The following is a 16,248-nucleotide window of genomic DNA, read 5'->3' as shown; positions in this document are numbered from 1 at the left end:
CTTAGTATAAGACCTGGCGAAGAAATGAGCTCAGGGCAATATTTGTTGAATGAACTAACGTTTAAAGACAAGTCATGAGTGGAAGTTTGTTCAACTACTGGATGTTTTCTGGAAAAGTCTTGCACTTCAAAATCAGTCTTCATCTTGTAGAGCTTGGGCCCAGTATCTACAGTGAATGAAGTGTTAGTGGCAACGGCGAAATCCTTTATGAGCCCTTGTGCCTGAGACTCTGAGGAAAGAGGGTGGATCACAGACAATATACCTGCGCTTGGTGATATTTCATGCTCCTTTTCCTTTCCAGCTGTTTCGAATGCAACAGCCCTCCACATGACATTGGGAGCCTGGGTTAGATGGTAGAGCTACAAGTAGGAAGGAGCCTGCATTCCTGAATCATTACTTGCAGAAACACCCAACCAGAAACATCTCCATTACACCATTGTGTGATCAAGAAATTTTATTGAGTTTGGTCACTAAAACTCTGGGGGTTATCTGTCATTGCTACTAAATTACTGTAACTTAGCACAATAACCTAATACTACTTAGATACATTAAAAATACATGCACAAAACAAGGCACATTTTATAAAACACATACAAACAAAAAAAGTCGATGTGTACTAAATAGAATGGTTGCCCAGGAGAAAAGATGGAAAATGAAATTAGACCCGGAGCGGCAGAGACCAGCAGCGATGAGGCACCCTCTGAAGCACCAGTTGGGGAGTGTAGCTCTGGTCCTGAGGTCCAAAGAAAGGGTAAATACTGTAATTGTGCAAGAAAAGTGAAGGAATTTGAAACTTGTTTGATCAAGCAGTGGAGGTAAAGGAGCCAGCCCTGTAGTTTGCATTAGGTGGGGTGAGATGGCTCCATTGCTGAAATGCCTTCTCTCAGATCGCATAATGGTGAGGAACTGTGGTACTCTCTGGAACTGGGCTGAGCTGGGTGGTAAAGAGCCAGAGGCCCAGATCGCAGCTAGGAACACTAGTGAAGCAGGTGATGACTCTGAGATGCCGGGAAGCTAGGTCTTAATCTTAACTGTCATAAATTTCTGGTGCGTTTTGGGGAAATTCACTGTATGATCAATAACATAAGTGGAATCTCTACTTTATCTATTCTAGTAGAGTGCATGACACAGCATAAATGAATCTAAAGTATTTCTGTTCAGGTATGGGCACCTCATACTGATGGCGAGGCGTGTATATCTGTATTTGAGGACAGAAAGCAGCCTACAAGTCCACATGGATAAGAGTGCTTAGCAGCTGCAAGAATCTGGCCACCTACCCATTTAATTATCTCACCCATGCAACATCTGTTTCTGGAAAGCAAATCTAATGTCCCTTTGCAGAGCTAAACCTAGTGAGGAAGCCTCAAGTAAGTGCAGTGTAAATAGTTCATGATGTTTCTGCTGTAAATTACCTAGAAGACATGGTGTCCAGGTGATCACAAGATATAAGAGATTCAAGAACACTCAGGAAATGAAAGCAAGCCCAAAACCGACATTTTCAGAACAAGAAGAACTGGCCTGGAGAATGTTCCATTAATAGACTCCCTTTCTGTGGCCAGTTACCTAAGTGGGTAACATCTCTAATTCATGGCTTCTAAATATGGGGTCCTTGGATCCCTAAAATCCATGAAATGGTAAGCAAAATTGTGTGTATATGTATTTATGTGCATTTTCTTGGGGAGAAAATGACTCTCCTCAGATTTTCGAAAATAATTACTAAATTCAAAAAGGCCTCGAATAATGGGGTTTAGTTTCTAGCTAGCAATTTACACGTGTACTTAGTATGCCAAACACCGAATGGGAAAAACAAGTCGTCTTGAATCAAGGGCAATACCGGGCAGGAAAAGATGTCAAGGTCAGGCTGGAAGAGTAATTAAGTTAACCTCTGAGTGGCATTTATCATCCTGGATTTATCTGCAAGACTACTTTTCTGTTTAAGGAATATATTGCTGCTCTGACCCTCCTTTGGCCTTTTTGGAGAAAAACATTCTTTTAAAACTGGAATCATTGCATTGAATACTAAGTCCATCCTTCTGTCCTTCAAAAACTTGTTACCAAAATCTGTTTCTATGAACCTAGTTAAGCAGCCCCTTTGGGAATGATGGTCACATTCCATGTCGAATTTTTGGACTGGTGATCCATTTACTCATTTCTGCCTTAAATCATTTAGTCACTCAGGAACAAGTTGAGATTGGGATTTAGGCGAGGGTCAGGAGTAAGGGCAGGGTTACTAGATGATATTAAAATTTAAGAAAAGTGATAAACCTCAGAAAGATGGATTATGTTAAAGGATGGGGTAAGTCTTGGGCGCCTGGGTGGCTCAGCCAATTGAGTGTCTGATTCTTGATTTTGGTTCAGGTCATGATCCCAGGGTCATGAGATAAAGCCCCATGTCAGGCCCCACACTGAGTGTGGAGCATGCTTAAGGTTTTCTCTCTCTCTCTCCTCTCTCTCTCTCTCTCTCTCTCTGTCTCCCCTCCCCTTTTTCCCCCTCCCTTACTCACTCTGTCTCTCTCGCTCTCTCTCTAAAAATTAAAAAATGGGGGGGGGTGGCGCCTGGGTGGCTCAGTCAGTTAAGCATCTGACTTCAGCTCAGGTCATGATCTCGCGGTTCTTGAGTTCAAGACCCGCATCGGGCTCTGTGCCTTCAGCTCAGAGCCTGGAGTCTGTTTCAGATTTTGTGTCTCCCTCTCTCTCTGCCCCTCCCCCACTTGTGCTCTGTCTCTCTGTGTCTCTCAAAAATAAATAAAAACTTCAAAATTTTTTTTTTAAAATGGGGTAAATTTCAGAGTTAGGTGAAACTCAGATGTGTGTCATTGGGGATGTGTGTGCCTGTTGCAATAAACTACCTTCTAATATACAAAAGTGGAAATTTATTGGGTAATTAAGTCAAGAAAGAAGATAGGATTGCCCAAATGTCTTGGATATTAAATCGTCATCCCCATTAAATTGATAGATGCCCCATTTGAGGCAGAAGAGGTAGGCAACACTAATACAAAAAAGCTAAAAGACATTTAAAAACTGGCCTTATTTTGAGAAGTATATTACAACTGAAGGATAGGATAAATGTGGAGAAGAACAGGCTTTTAGAAAGAGGATTTATCACAAAGTCTTTAATATTCTGAAGATCTTTATCTTGATGGTGATGGCAGTGAAAATTACCACAAAGGGTTCCCCATCTTCCACCTCTAGAGTCTGCAGCCCTTTGGAAACCAAAGTGGGCAATATGGAGGTGATATGGACCAAAGTGGGTGATATGGACCTCTAGTCCTCCTAGATACCCAAAGAGACTTGGCAGCATCAGAGATCCTGTGGCATGTGACCTTTCTCTCAGCCCCACAGCTGCCTTCAGGAGCATCTCAACTGACAGGAGACAGGTGCCCTGCATAATCTGTCATGTATTTAATGAATAATATGTATTTATTAAAATATAAATTTAATAAATTCTAAAAGCACCTGAATCTACCTGAATTAGGCAGTTGTGCTCACTGGAGCTAAAAGAACCAGACCCACCATAGGAATATGAGTGTAGAGTGGAATTGTGTCATGACCAAAGCACTATCTCCTTGGAGGGGAGAGCAGCAAAGTCTCATGGAGCAACAGCAGCTGTTTTGGGCCAAGGCAGGCAGGAGGAGAAACAAACACCTGATAGGGAGTGTGAAGCAATACGGAGGGTGACCATTAGGTATTTGTACGCTATATTTCTGTTCCATTTATTCAACAAATAGATAATATATGGATTTATAGACAAATACCATATTCTAAGTCTGGGGATACATTGGTAAACAAAATAGGCAAAATCCCTGCTCTCACGGAATTCTCAGTTGTCTTAACAGCAGTGGCAGGTACTTTCAAGAGCTACCTAGAGAAAGAAATGGTTCCTTAAGTGTTATGATGCTCAAAGATGACACACACTTCTGCAAGGCAAGAAATTGCCTGAATATTTTTCATGGATTATGCTCCCCTATGAGCCAATTAGTGAATGCTGAGTATCTTCCATTTGCCCCTCTAGATCCACACTCCACACTTCTCTATCTTGTTGTCTCCTGTGAGAATTTAACTTCTGTAGGCTCAGTCAATGGGTACATGTGCCTAATGGCTTCCAGTTGGCTTTAGCTGATGCGAAACCAGATTGGAGAGAAGAAGGGTGGCATCAGGATGTAATTCCCCTGACTCCTCCCTTTAAAATTTGCCTCAAGCCAGTGGTGCTCCTTAAAGGGTGGGGGGGGGGGATAGAGGGAGCACTCTGTTTCTCTCAAGGAGTCTGGTCTCCATGACTCTGTCCTCCCAGGTCCCAGTAACCACACCGCTTCTTGCCCCTTCGGGCCTAAAGGTTGAAGCAGAGGCTCTAATCCTGACCAGTGGTTTCTAGACTACCCCGTGTGGTTCTCCTACCAGACCTTGCCTGCTTTGTAAATATAGTAAAACCTTGAATTGTAACTTGTCCTTCGAGTGTTCCTCAAGACAAGCAAACGTTTCTAATAAATCTTCAACAAGCAATGTCTCGCAATATAAGTAGTATGTTACACCAAATGTCGCATGATCACAACTAAGCCAATACTTCTCTTCTCTCTCTCTCTCTCTCTCTCTCTGCAGGATTTTGGATGATCGTCTCCCATGCTCAGATGCTCGGCCTCAGGCCTCAGTGTTTGACAGAAATCAGTGATTTTTCAGAGAACTGGAAGGTGCCCACAACTGACACTAGTGTATTTTTTGTCACTTCATAACACCCATGGACAGTCCTCTGCTTTTCCATACAAGAGGAAGCTCAGGAATGCTTTGCTTCATTCTAGGTCAGGCTGCCTGCAGATAGAGACCCTTTCCTCTGCTGCCTTATTGCCAGTTACATTAAATACAGTAGATGACAAGAGTTTATTAATACTGTACTGTAGTCAACATCTGTGCGAGTGCATACAATGACCTTCATGCAGAAAAAGATTCCATTGAGCCTATAGATAGCAGTGATTCCCTTAGTGATAGTGAAAGTCATCCTACACAATAAGCCTCCTGTCTCTTGTCTCCCTCACACCAGCCATGAAGGTTTTCAAAGGTAAGTGCAGGTTAACTTGTTTATTTTTTTATTTTGGATTGTCTTTATTATTTTGTGTTGTATTACACTATTTTTTAATGTTTATTTATTTTTGAGAGACAGAGCACAAATTGAGAAGGGGCAGAGAGAGAGACACAGAATCCAAAGCAGGCTCCAGGCTCTGTGCTTTCAGCAGAGAGCTAGACGTGGGGCTCGGACTCGTGAACTGTGAGGTCATGACCTGAGCCGAAGTCAGACACTTTACCGATGGAGCCACCCAGGTGCCCCTTATAATACAGTACTGTAATCATTTCTATATAAATACCTTTGGGTTATAGAACAAATCATCTGAGTTTCCATTATTTCTTCTGCGGAAATTCGTTTTGATACACAAGGGAGTGTGAAGCATGTTTCTGAAACAAATTATCCTCACAAACCAAGGTTTTACTGTAGTTCCTTTGTGTAGTAGCCTGAATAATGGCTACCCAAAGACATCCCTGAAACCAGTAAATGTTATCTTATAAGGAAAAAGTGCCTGCAAATGTGATCGAGTGAAGGATCTTGAGATGGAAGGATGGTCCTGGATTATCCAGGTGGGCCTGAATATCGTCACACGTGTCCTTATGACAGACAGAAGAAGAGGAAGCAACGTGACCACTGAGGCAGAGACTGCAGCGATACACCCATAAGCCAAGGAATGGCAGCGGCCATCTCGGAGAAGACAACCGATTCTTCCTCAGAGCCTACGGAGAGAAAGTAGGCCTGCCAAAAACCCTGATTTCAGTCCGGAGATACTGATTTGGACTTCTGACCTTGAAAACTATGAGAATAAATTCTTCTTATGAGGCACCAAGGTTGGGTAGTTTGTTTCCTTGGTCATTCCAATATAATACACTTAGCTAATAAATTCTCCTAAATGTTCCTGATTATCCTAATGAGGTATTATCCTGTTAATATTCGGTACAGAGCTCTTACCATGATGGTTTGTAGAAAAACAAAGTCCCTGATATTGCATACAAAATTGTGGGCATACCTAGAAAAATCTTTTGCTAAAAAGAGGCTCTCTAATTTTCATCAGACTCTCAGAACAATAAGTGTCTCAATAGGTTAAAAATCAAATTACTGAGCCAAACGATAGCAGTTAGCCACTGTACCACTGAAAAAGAACCAGATACCTTGATTCCATAGGGTATGTTGATAAGACACAGCCCACAGGGCCAGCCTTGAAGAACAAGTTGGCTTTTTAATGACATTTATCATCTTGGATTTTATGCAAAGCCACTCTTGTGTTTCAGAATTCTTTATTACTCTGACCTTCATAAGATGTTGTCCTGTTTCAAGGAAACAATCTCTTATACTCTCGAAAATACTTTGTTTAAAGTTCAAGCTGTGTCTTTCCTGCAAAATTTGAGCCAAACCTACTGTATCTAAGCAGGCCAGAAGGGGCAGCTCAGTTACACACAGTCACACACTCACCTTTAAAACATTTGGGGTATCTTTTCTAGAAGTGTTCACGCATTTATCTGTTTATTCTTGTAGTTCGAGAAATGGAAGCAAAGACAAATAGGATACAGTTTTTGTCAGTTACTCAATTTAATAAGTGGGCTCTAAAGCATTGGTCCAAAGCAAGCAATAATAAGGGCGCCTGAGTGGCTCAGTCGGTTAAGCATCCGACTTCGGCCCAGATCATGATCTTATGGTGCATGAGTTTGAGCCCCGCGTTGGGCTGTGTTGACAGCCCTGAGCCTGGAGCCTGCTTCAGATTCTGTGTCTCCCTCTCTCTCTGCCCACTTGTGCTTGTCTCTCTCTATCTCTCAAGAATAAGTCAATGTTAAAAAAAATTTTAAAGCAATAATAATATTTATTATGAGATCAAGAAGTGGGGACATTGCCAAAGAGAGACACCAAAAGCAGGATCTCAGAGCATAAGAGTTTGCAGGTTGCAGGAACACATCAGGTCAGCTGCAAGAGAAATATCCCATACTTAAGCTGTCACCTTTGGGTTGTTTTTGACCAAGTCATTTAAATCTGTATTGTTGGGGTATTTTTTTTAAGTTTTAGGTCATGAAATCACTAGTGGGAAATGTATGAATATATGATATATAATGTGTCTACCCATTTACATATCAATGGACATTGGGGTTGTTTCCACTTTCTGTCTATTACAAATAAAGCTGTTCTAAAGAGTCACGTACAAGTCTTTGAATGAGTATATGAATTTCTCTTGGGTAAATACATAGGAGTGCAATAGATATTAGTCTTATTATTATTGAGCAGCTAAGTGTTCTTTGCATGTTCTATGTATGTGTGTGTTCTATATATGCTTTGCAAAGATTTGCTTCTTTATTTTCTTAACAGTGTATTTTGAAAAGAAAATTTTTTAAATGTTGATTAAATCGTGTGTGTTTGTGTGTGTGTGTGTGTGTGTGTGTGTGTGTGTGTGTTCGGTAGAAGTTAGTAATAAGACAGGATAGACAATATCTTCATCAATTCAGGAGAGAAATGGTCAAAATAACGGTAGCTATAGGGGCACCTGAGTAAGCAACCGACTTCAGCTCAGGTCCTGATCTCATGTCCGTGAGTGCAAGCCCCACATGAGACTCGCTGCAGTCAGCCTGTCAGTGCAGAGCCAGCTTCAGATCCTCTGCCCCCCTCTCTCTCTGTGCCTCTCCCACTTACATGCTCTCTCTCTCTCAAAAAGTAAATAAAAAAACATAAAAATAAATGTTTATAAAAAAGTAAACGTAGTCGTGTATGGTGGCATGAAGGTATAGGAGAAATTAAAATACCATGAGTGCAGCCTAAATTGTTTCTGTGTAATAGGATATGAAATTATGCCGCTGTAAGGAATGGAGACGGACGCGAGGCAAAATTACAGATATCATAAGAATAATAGTAACTGGTATTTTGATATATTTACATATATGTGTGTGTGTGTGTGTGTATATATATATATATATATATATATACTTACTTAATACTCCCTTGATTACAGAATGATGAACTGAGCAATTTAAATGGTTGCTATAAAAAGGGAGTTCTTACAATTTTTAAATTAAAAAAAAAAATTTGAGAGGGGTGCCTGGGTGGCTCCATCAGTTAAGCGTCTGACCCTGACTCTCAGGTCATGATCTCAGGGTTCACAAGTTAGAGCCCTGCATCTGGCTCTGTGATGACAGCTCAAGCTTGGAGCCTGCTTCGGATTCTGTGTCTCCCTCTCTCTCTGCCCCCTCCCTCCACTTACGTGCTGTCTCTCTTTCTCTCAAAAATAAATAAACATTTAAAAATATTTTTTAATTTTTTTTGAGAGAGAGTGCACATGTAAGTGGGGGAGGGGCAGAGGGAGAGAGAGAGAGAGAGAGAGAGAGAGAGAGAGAGAGGATCTTAAGCTGGCTCTACATTCAACCTGTGGATTGACATGGGGCTCAATCCCATGATGATGAGATCATGACCTGAGCGGAAATCAAGAGTCAGATGCTTAGCACTCCTAATTTTTTTTTTAAATCAGTATCTAAGGGGCACCTGAGTGGCTCAGTTGGTTGAGTGTCCAACTGTTGATTTAGGCTCAGGTCATGATCTCATGGTTTGTGGAATCCAGCCCCACATCGGGTTCTGTGATGACAGCCTTGGTTTGAATTCTCTGTCTCCCTCTCTGCCCTTCCCCTGCTTGTGTACACACTGTCTTTTTCTCTCTCAAAAGTAAATAAACATTTAAACATAAATAAATAAATCCATTTCTATGGATGAAAACTTCCCAATCAAAATTCCAAAAAGAGCTTTTTTTTTAATAGAAACTGAGAAAATGATTCTTAAATTTATATAAAATTGCAAAGGACTGGAAAATCAAAAACAACCTTAAAAAATAATTCAGTGGAATTATACTGTTCAATTCTAAGACAGAGATGTAAACTTACAGTAATCAAGTCAATGTTGTATTTGACTATAAAGACAGACAAATATATCAATGGAACAGACTAGGGTGTCAAGAAATAGACTAATACATAGACAGCTAATTGGTTTTGATAGCACAATTCAATGGTACTGGAACAATTGGATAAACAAATAAAAAGAGAAGTGAATTTCTACCACTATTTCATATAATAAAATTAATAATGCAATAATTTGAGATGGAGTATAGCTACAAATGGAAAATTTTAATCTATAAAGCTTTTAGAACTATGTTGTCCAATACGATAGCTACTAACCACGTATGGCCATGCAAAATTTAATTTAAATTGATTAAAATTTAAGTTAAAATTTGATTTCCCATTCACACTAGTTGTATTGCAAATGCTGCACCACCAATATAGATAGCTAAAGGCTACAATATTGGATAGGACAAATAGAAATTCTATTGGAAAGTGCTATTCTAGAAGACAACATGAGAGAATATCTTCACAAGTTGAAAGACAGCAAATATTTCTTAAGTCAGACACAGAAATCAGCAACAAAACTTAAAAATCAATACATTGGATTTCCTCAAAACTGAAATATCTGCTCATCAAAAAACCCTGTCAAGAAAAATGAATAGATGAAGCACAGACTGGAAGAAAATATTTATAGCACAGGTATCTGAAGAAGGGCTCTGTCTGCAGAATACATAAAGAACTCCTATGATGTTATAAAAAATGGCAAACAAGCCAATAAAAATTGAGGAAAGACTTGAACAGCTAGAAAATAAAAGAAAATATACAAATGACCGATAAGGACACACACAAAAAAGTGCTCAACATTATCAGTCATCAGGAAAATGCAAATGAAAACCACAAAGACATCACTGGACATCACTCCTGTGGCTGAATTGAAAAAGAATGACACATCTCTTACTGATGAGGATCTGAAGCGTTCAGAACTCTTAAAGGTTACTGTTGAAAGTCTGAAATGGTACAGTCATTTTGGAAAACTTCCAAAAATTATTTTGGCAGTGTCTTATGAAGTCAAACGTATACATTTATGGTATAAGATTGCGATAGCCTGGCAACGTCACTTGGACGAAAGAAAAACAAAGTCACGTTGCCACACAGGCGTTGGCACATAAATGCTCCTCAGCAACTTGATTAATGTTAGTCCCAAATTGGAAATAACCCAAAGAACAAATAATCAAATTTTGGTATATCCAGAAAATGAAGTACTATTCAACAGTCAAGTAGGACAACCTACTTACACACAGAAGAACATGGATTAATCTCAAAATTTTTTTGCTGAGATAAAGAAGCTGTATCTAAAGAATAAACGTGGTACGATTTCATTTACATGAAGTTCTAGAAGAAGCAAAACTAATCTATGCCTCTAGAAGAAGGAAACTTACTGGAAAGGGTCATGAGGGAATTTTATGGAACAATGGAAATGTTCTATATTTTGTTTGAGATGATGTGTTCATAAACAGATGCATTTGTCAAAAATCACTGAACTACATTTAACATATTTGCATGTTACTGTAAAGTTATCTCAGTTTTTTTTAAGTAGGGATACTACTGGAAGGATAAAAAGAGTCCATGTGTGTAAAGGGGTATTCTAGATGTCACTTTCCTCTCAATGTCTGCAATGACTTTAACTGTAGATGTGCCCCCTGCCCACCCACACCGATTTGGTGTCTCATAAGACGTTCATTATGTAATGTTCCATTATCAAGTTTCAGAGTGGAAATAGAGACCTTGCCTCCTATGGTCTCCAAAGCCTCAACTAGCAGAGTCCAGCCTGTTCTTCATGCTTCTGCCTTTGCTTTATTGAACATAACTCATTACAGAGTCTAATAAACTCAATATGTCATAGACAACTAGAGTTTTTCTCATTCTGGAAGTACAAGTCACCTATTACTTATTTCAGAGATCAAAAGTCTACTGTTCTGTTCCAAGCTCGTAAACCTGAGCCCAGATCTTTGCAGACATCTTAAAGCCTGCTGTCCACAGATTTTTTCCTCTTATATTCTATACACTAACAATAAATAAATAATAACACTCCAATATCCACTTTGCATTTGCTTTTATTATTGCAGCTAGACACATCTTTTGGTTTTCAAGTGACCTGAATATGCTGAAACATATACTGACATCAAGCATGTTGCCATGGGAACTGAATGCAGTTACACATTGAGATTTACAGGCAGGTAATTTAAGAAGTCCTGGAGCAAAGTATGAGTGCTTCATAGTGTCCTAAAACCCTCATACCAGGGCATATGAAAATTAAATAAAGCACCAAGTCTTGAAGTAAGGGGTGACCATTATATAGTGAACAGTAACTGAAAGAATAAAGCATTTCCCCCTAAACATCAGGGTATTAAAATATGCATTATTATATTCATTTGATGAGAAAAATCAGGTCTAGATTCTCTCTGTGCTTACTCACTATGTCAAAAAACATGATGGTTTTAAAATCATTGAGTATGTGCTTTAACAATATTATTTGTCCTCAAAAATGGATTAATCATAAATATAAAAAGACAGAACCATAAACTTAGAATTAAAGGAATCCTTAAAAGTAATTCACAGATTAGGGTTCAGTGACCCGATGATGCCCTGACTCCAGAGAAGGGTCCGATCCTGTGTAACATTGACAGCCCCAGTTTGGAAACTACTGATACTGTTACTCTTCCTAAACAACAAAAATACATCCATGCCAAAACATGAATAAGTGGTTTTCTGACCTCTTTATAAACACATCCAGTCGCATGATGCTCATAGCCTCACAAACTTAATAGTTGTAAAATATAATTCTTGCAAGAGACCTAAATATTGGGAGGTTTGATCTTCAATCACTATCTCTTCTGCAGATCAGCAAAACTGAGGGAAAAGTGAATTTTATCTTCTTTACCTTCCTACCTACTTACTAGCATGGCCATTTTCCTAATGTTAGTTTAAGACACTCAGGTTGTCAAAATCAAAATTCTTAGGGCGCCTGCATGGCTCAGTTGGTTAAACTTCCACCTCACTTTTGGCTCAGGTCATGATCTCACAGTTTGTGGGATCAAGCATAGCGTTGGGCTCCACTCTGACAGCATAGAGCCAGCTTGGGATTCTCTTTCTCCCTCTCTCTCTCTGTCCTCCTCTCTCTCTGTCTCTCTCTCTCTATCTTTCTCTTTCTCTCTCTCTCAAACTAAATAAATACATTTTTTTAAAAAAATCAAAATTCTTAATAATGACAAATTCCTCATACTCTGTAAAATGTTTCCTATAAATTGTCTGATTTTGGGGAAAAAAAGTGTTTGATTGCAAAATGTACCTGATTCTACAAAAAATTTAATACCTTCTACAAGTAAATTGATAATTAAATGATACTAGAAAGAACACAAGATTTTAAGATTTCAAGTCAGAAGAACTCATCTTGAGTCTTGAGCTTGTTACATACCAACTGTGTGATATTGGCCAAGACTTTTAATTTCTCTATATTAAAATTTCTCTCTTTGGAAAGTGGTGATGGTAATCATGCTTAGCTCCCAAGGTTAATGATTAGATTCCAAATGATAATGCACATAAAAGTTTTTAAGTTCATAAAATAATAGACAATTATAATATTTGATATTTTGAAGATGAAAATTATTACTTGTTCCCACCATTTCTTCCCTGACAATGGGGAGTAAGCTTAGATAACATAATTGTAATATGGGATTATAAAGATAAAGATCACAATTCAGTGATGAAGAAAGTTTGCACAGTTAACACAGCTCGAGTAATAATAATGGCTATCATTTGTTGAATGCCAATCAAATGCCAAGAAGTCTACATTCTATCATTCAATCCTACTAACAACACTATGAGATAGATCTTAGCTCCGTTCTGCGGATATTACAATTGGGTATTGTGAGCATATTGTTTTTATCCACCAGCATCACATCCTTGAGGGAACCACTCATCCCCATTCCATGATGTCCTGGAGAAGTCTTCCATTGCAGCTTCCTGGCTTCCCATGGCTTTAGGAGTGGAAATATGCAAAATGAGACCAATAAGTCATCTCTGTGGATAGCTATACGAACTTTGGGAGGAAATCGCCCTGAGTTGCTAAAGGATTAGAGTCCAAAGTTTTGATCTGGTGGTCACCTTGCCTACTGTGTGCCACAAACCTCCATGCAGAATACACTTGATCTTAGCCAAAAGGCCGAGAAGCGATCCATGCAGAATAAAGTTGAGCAGAGACAAGCAGGTGAAGCCCTCGTAGCATCTTTATAACCTGATTTAACCAAATGGAATCTGGATGGACCTTTCTCTCAGACCCAAGTTATAGTAGTAATGAATTCCATTTCGGTTGAGCTTATATGAATTACTGTGAAAGGGTCCTGGAAGGAAATAGAAATTCCTGTGGCATAGTAAAGTTCTCATGCCTGAAGCTCTGCCCAGCTCATGAAGTAGACATTGATCTTTGCTATCTAATACTTTACTAGCCTTGGTGATATTCTATCATTCTGGCTTCATCTTCGGGATGACACTGTGAGTCTGCTGACTCGCCAAGGCATCAGATAACACAAACCGGCCACACCTTTCTCTTCACCACATCAAGGAAGCAACATTGTATCATTCAATTCCACATTTCTTTCTGAGTGAACTAAGTTCCCAAATAGTTTGGTATTGTTTGGGGACAAAAAGAGGAAACTAAATGCAACATGGGCAGAAGAAACCTTTAAAAAGCACATTGAACATCAGAATAAAATGGGAAATGTAATTATAGAAGGCTTAAACTAAAAACTGTGCTATGAAAATGCATTTGAGTTTAAGATTACTAATGGCAGAGGTTTGAAATAAAGGATGCCATTTTGGAGATGATGTATTACAATGTATACTTAGAGGCAAGACTGGGCTTTATGTCTTCAGAGGAATGAAGTATGGCCACAGTCGTTCTTTTAATTCATACGACAAATGGTTATCGAGCCCCTATTATGTGCTAGGCGCTGACTTTCCTGCCTGTGTACAAATCAACCTCATCCTACAGAGGATTACTCTTACAATGTTAAACCTACAAAAAAATTGGGGTCACTTTTGAAAGAATGTTGGGGATAAAGTGTCAAGAATCAAGGATAGAAAGATTTTAAAGGACTCTAAAATATTTCTCAAATTTTGGGACAGGATGCATTTCATGAACTTCACAAGAAATTCTGACAATAGGCCATGATTTTTCCTCATGCTACGACATGCACTTAGACGGAAAGAAGAGAAACAGAAACCCCATTGGAAAACCAGATTATGCAACTGTGGGCAACTTCAAGAGTTCCAGATAAGACTTTCTGGAAAAAGGTAGTAGATGTTTAAAGAGCATTAGAACAAAGGCTAATCTGAGTGACTGAAGGAAGAATCCGTGATTAAACTTCAGAGAATGAGCTGGAACTTGGTGGGAGGAGGAGAAAAGGCAACAATTACGAATATGTGTGAGGTTGTCCAGTTCAAAAAACATTTTGATCCCAAGTCTGTGTAAAGTCAGTATACATTTAGCCTTAATTTATAGGAAAGGAAATTTGTGTTGAAATATATTGAAATTTTCTTTTAAGCTCTTCAATAAAATGTTTTTCCTTCAGTGTTTACCAGCACTAACATGGGTAAGAGTCCCTGAACTACAAAAGGCAGGGTTTCAAACATCAAACATTTTGTATCCTATTTTTATTCACACGTTTTTTGCCCTAATTTCTAAGTATAGTTGAGAAATTTACTTTAATTATCTCGGTTCTCCTCTCTGTTATTGTCAGCCCCACGCTATTCTGCAGTGTGAAATTGATAATGAGAAGAAAGCTGATAAAATATGTAGGAACAGAGGCTGAAATCAAACTCAAGATGTTGAACTATTTTTGCAAGTAAAATAACATACATTTTTAGGGAATTTTGGATTTGTTTTATTTTTAGGATTTTTTAAAAAATTAATTTCTCTTCATGCTAGAACCAGAACAGAGTACTAAATCAAGGTAACAAAGTCAAAGCTGAACTAACAAGTCTTGTAATTCTATAAGAGTCAATAAATAAGACATCTCTCTGTTGCTACCTGGTGTACCATGGCAGATTGTGTCTGGAATGGCCTAGAAAGATGGGCTCTTTTATACAAATTCGAAACAAAATCCTCTAGACTACTTAACCCAAGAAGAGGCATCATCTTTACACCAAGTTTATGATCTCTCACTGGGCACAATTTTTTTCCATTTTTGTTTAAATCCAGACCTTAGACACTGACGAAGTCAAGGGCTGGGTTCTGCCTCTGATGCACATAATAAAAATCTCTTTTGGATGAGAAGAGACAGTTAACATAAATTTATTCTGACATCCTCCAGTCTGCCACAGTAAACAATCCAAATATGTGCATAACAGGATCATTTTTTTAAATATTAACATATCTTCCCAAGTGTATTCCCTTATTTGACCTTCAAACTTCCCCACATCCCACATGCTTGCAGGCAGAGTGAGGCTGCTTCTGCTGCATGATTTGTCTTAGTCTGTCCAGGCTGTTATAATAGAAGACCATAGATTGAGAGGCTTATAAACAACAGAAACCTGTTTCTCACAGCTCTGAAGGCTAGGAAGCCCAAGATAAAGGTACCAGAAGATTCACTGGGGAGATCCTGCTTCCTGGCTTACAGATGCCCATCCTCAGCTGTCTCCTCACCCATACCTCACGTGGTAGAAAGGGGCAAGGGAGCTCTCTAGGGTCTCTCTTATAAGGACACTAATCTCAGGGCACCTGGGTGGCTCGGTTAAGTGTCTGACTTTGGCTCAGGTCATGATCTCACAGCTCATGAGTTCAAGACCCACATCAGGCTCTGTGCTGACAGCTCAGAGCCTGGAGCCTGCTTCAGATTCTGCGTTTCCCTCTCTCTCTGCCCCTCCCCCGCTCACTCTTTGTCTCTCTCTCTCTCTCTCTCCTTCAAAAATAAATAAACATTAAAAAAAATGTATAAGGATACTAATCTCATTATGAGAGTGGCAACCTCATGACCTAACCATCTCCTTAAGGCCTCACTTCCTAATGCCATCATACTGGGGATTAGAGTTTCAATGTGTGCATTTGGGGGGACATATATATCCAGTCCATCGCAATGGTTGCCTTAGAAAAGAAGCGTCAAGGCAAAAGGTCTGAAAGAGCCTGCAGACTTTTTGGCTTTGGCCTCCAAAACGGAAACAGAAAGAACTTGGGACTGAGGCCTCACTTTTGAAAAAAGTGAAGATTAGAGAGAGGGACACTTACCTTTGAGTCTCCACAATGTTGTCCCAGAGTGCAAAGGGAATTTGGGGAAAGGAACAGGAAGAGAGGGA

The 16,248-nt window shown here is 39.2% G+C and overlaps 1 long non-coding RNA gene across 4 annotated transcripts in view; it reads left to right on the top strand.

Annotated features, from left to right (window-relative positions):
• The window catches only part of LOC128312881 (uncharacterized), a 139,704-nt gene that overhangs the window by 20,950 nt on the left and 102,506 nt on the right, over nt 1–16,248 (top strand). For 3 of the 4 annotated variants that reach the window (XR_008292788.1, XR_008292790.1, XR_008292787.1), the window contains exon 2: nt 4,597–5,310. This is a non-coding gene — a long non-coding RNA (uncharacterized LOC128312881). The remainder of the gene's footprint in view (nt 1–4,596; nt 5,311–16,248) is intronic. The other variant, XR_008292789.1, reaches the window with a different exon arrangement.

This window comes from Acinonyx jubatus, chromosome F2 (genome assembly GCF_027475565.1).
Source record: "Acinonyx jubatus isolate Ajub_Pintada_27869175 chromosome F2, VMU_Ajub_asm_v1.0, whole genome shotgun sequence".
NCBI classification, from domain to species: domain Eukaryota; kingdom Metazoa; phylum Chordata; class Mammalia; order Carnivora; family Felidae; genus Acinonyx; species Acinonyx jubatus.
This window is presented reverse-complemented; position numbering and strand designations above follow the sequence as displayed.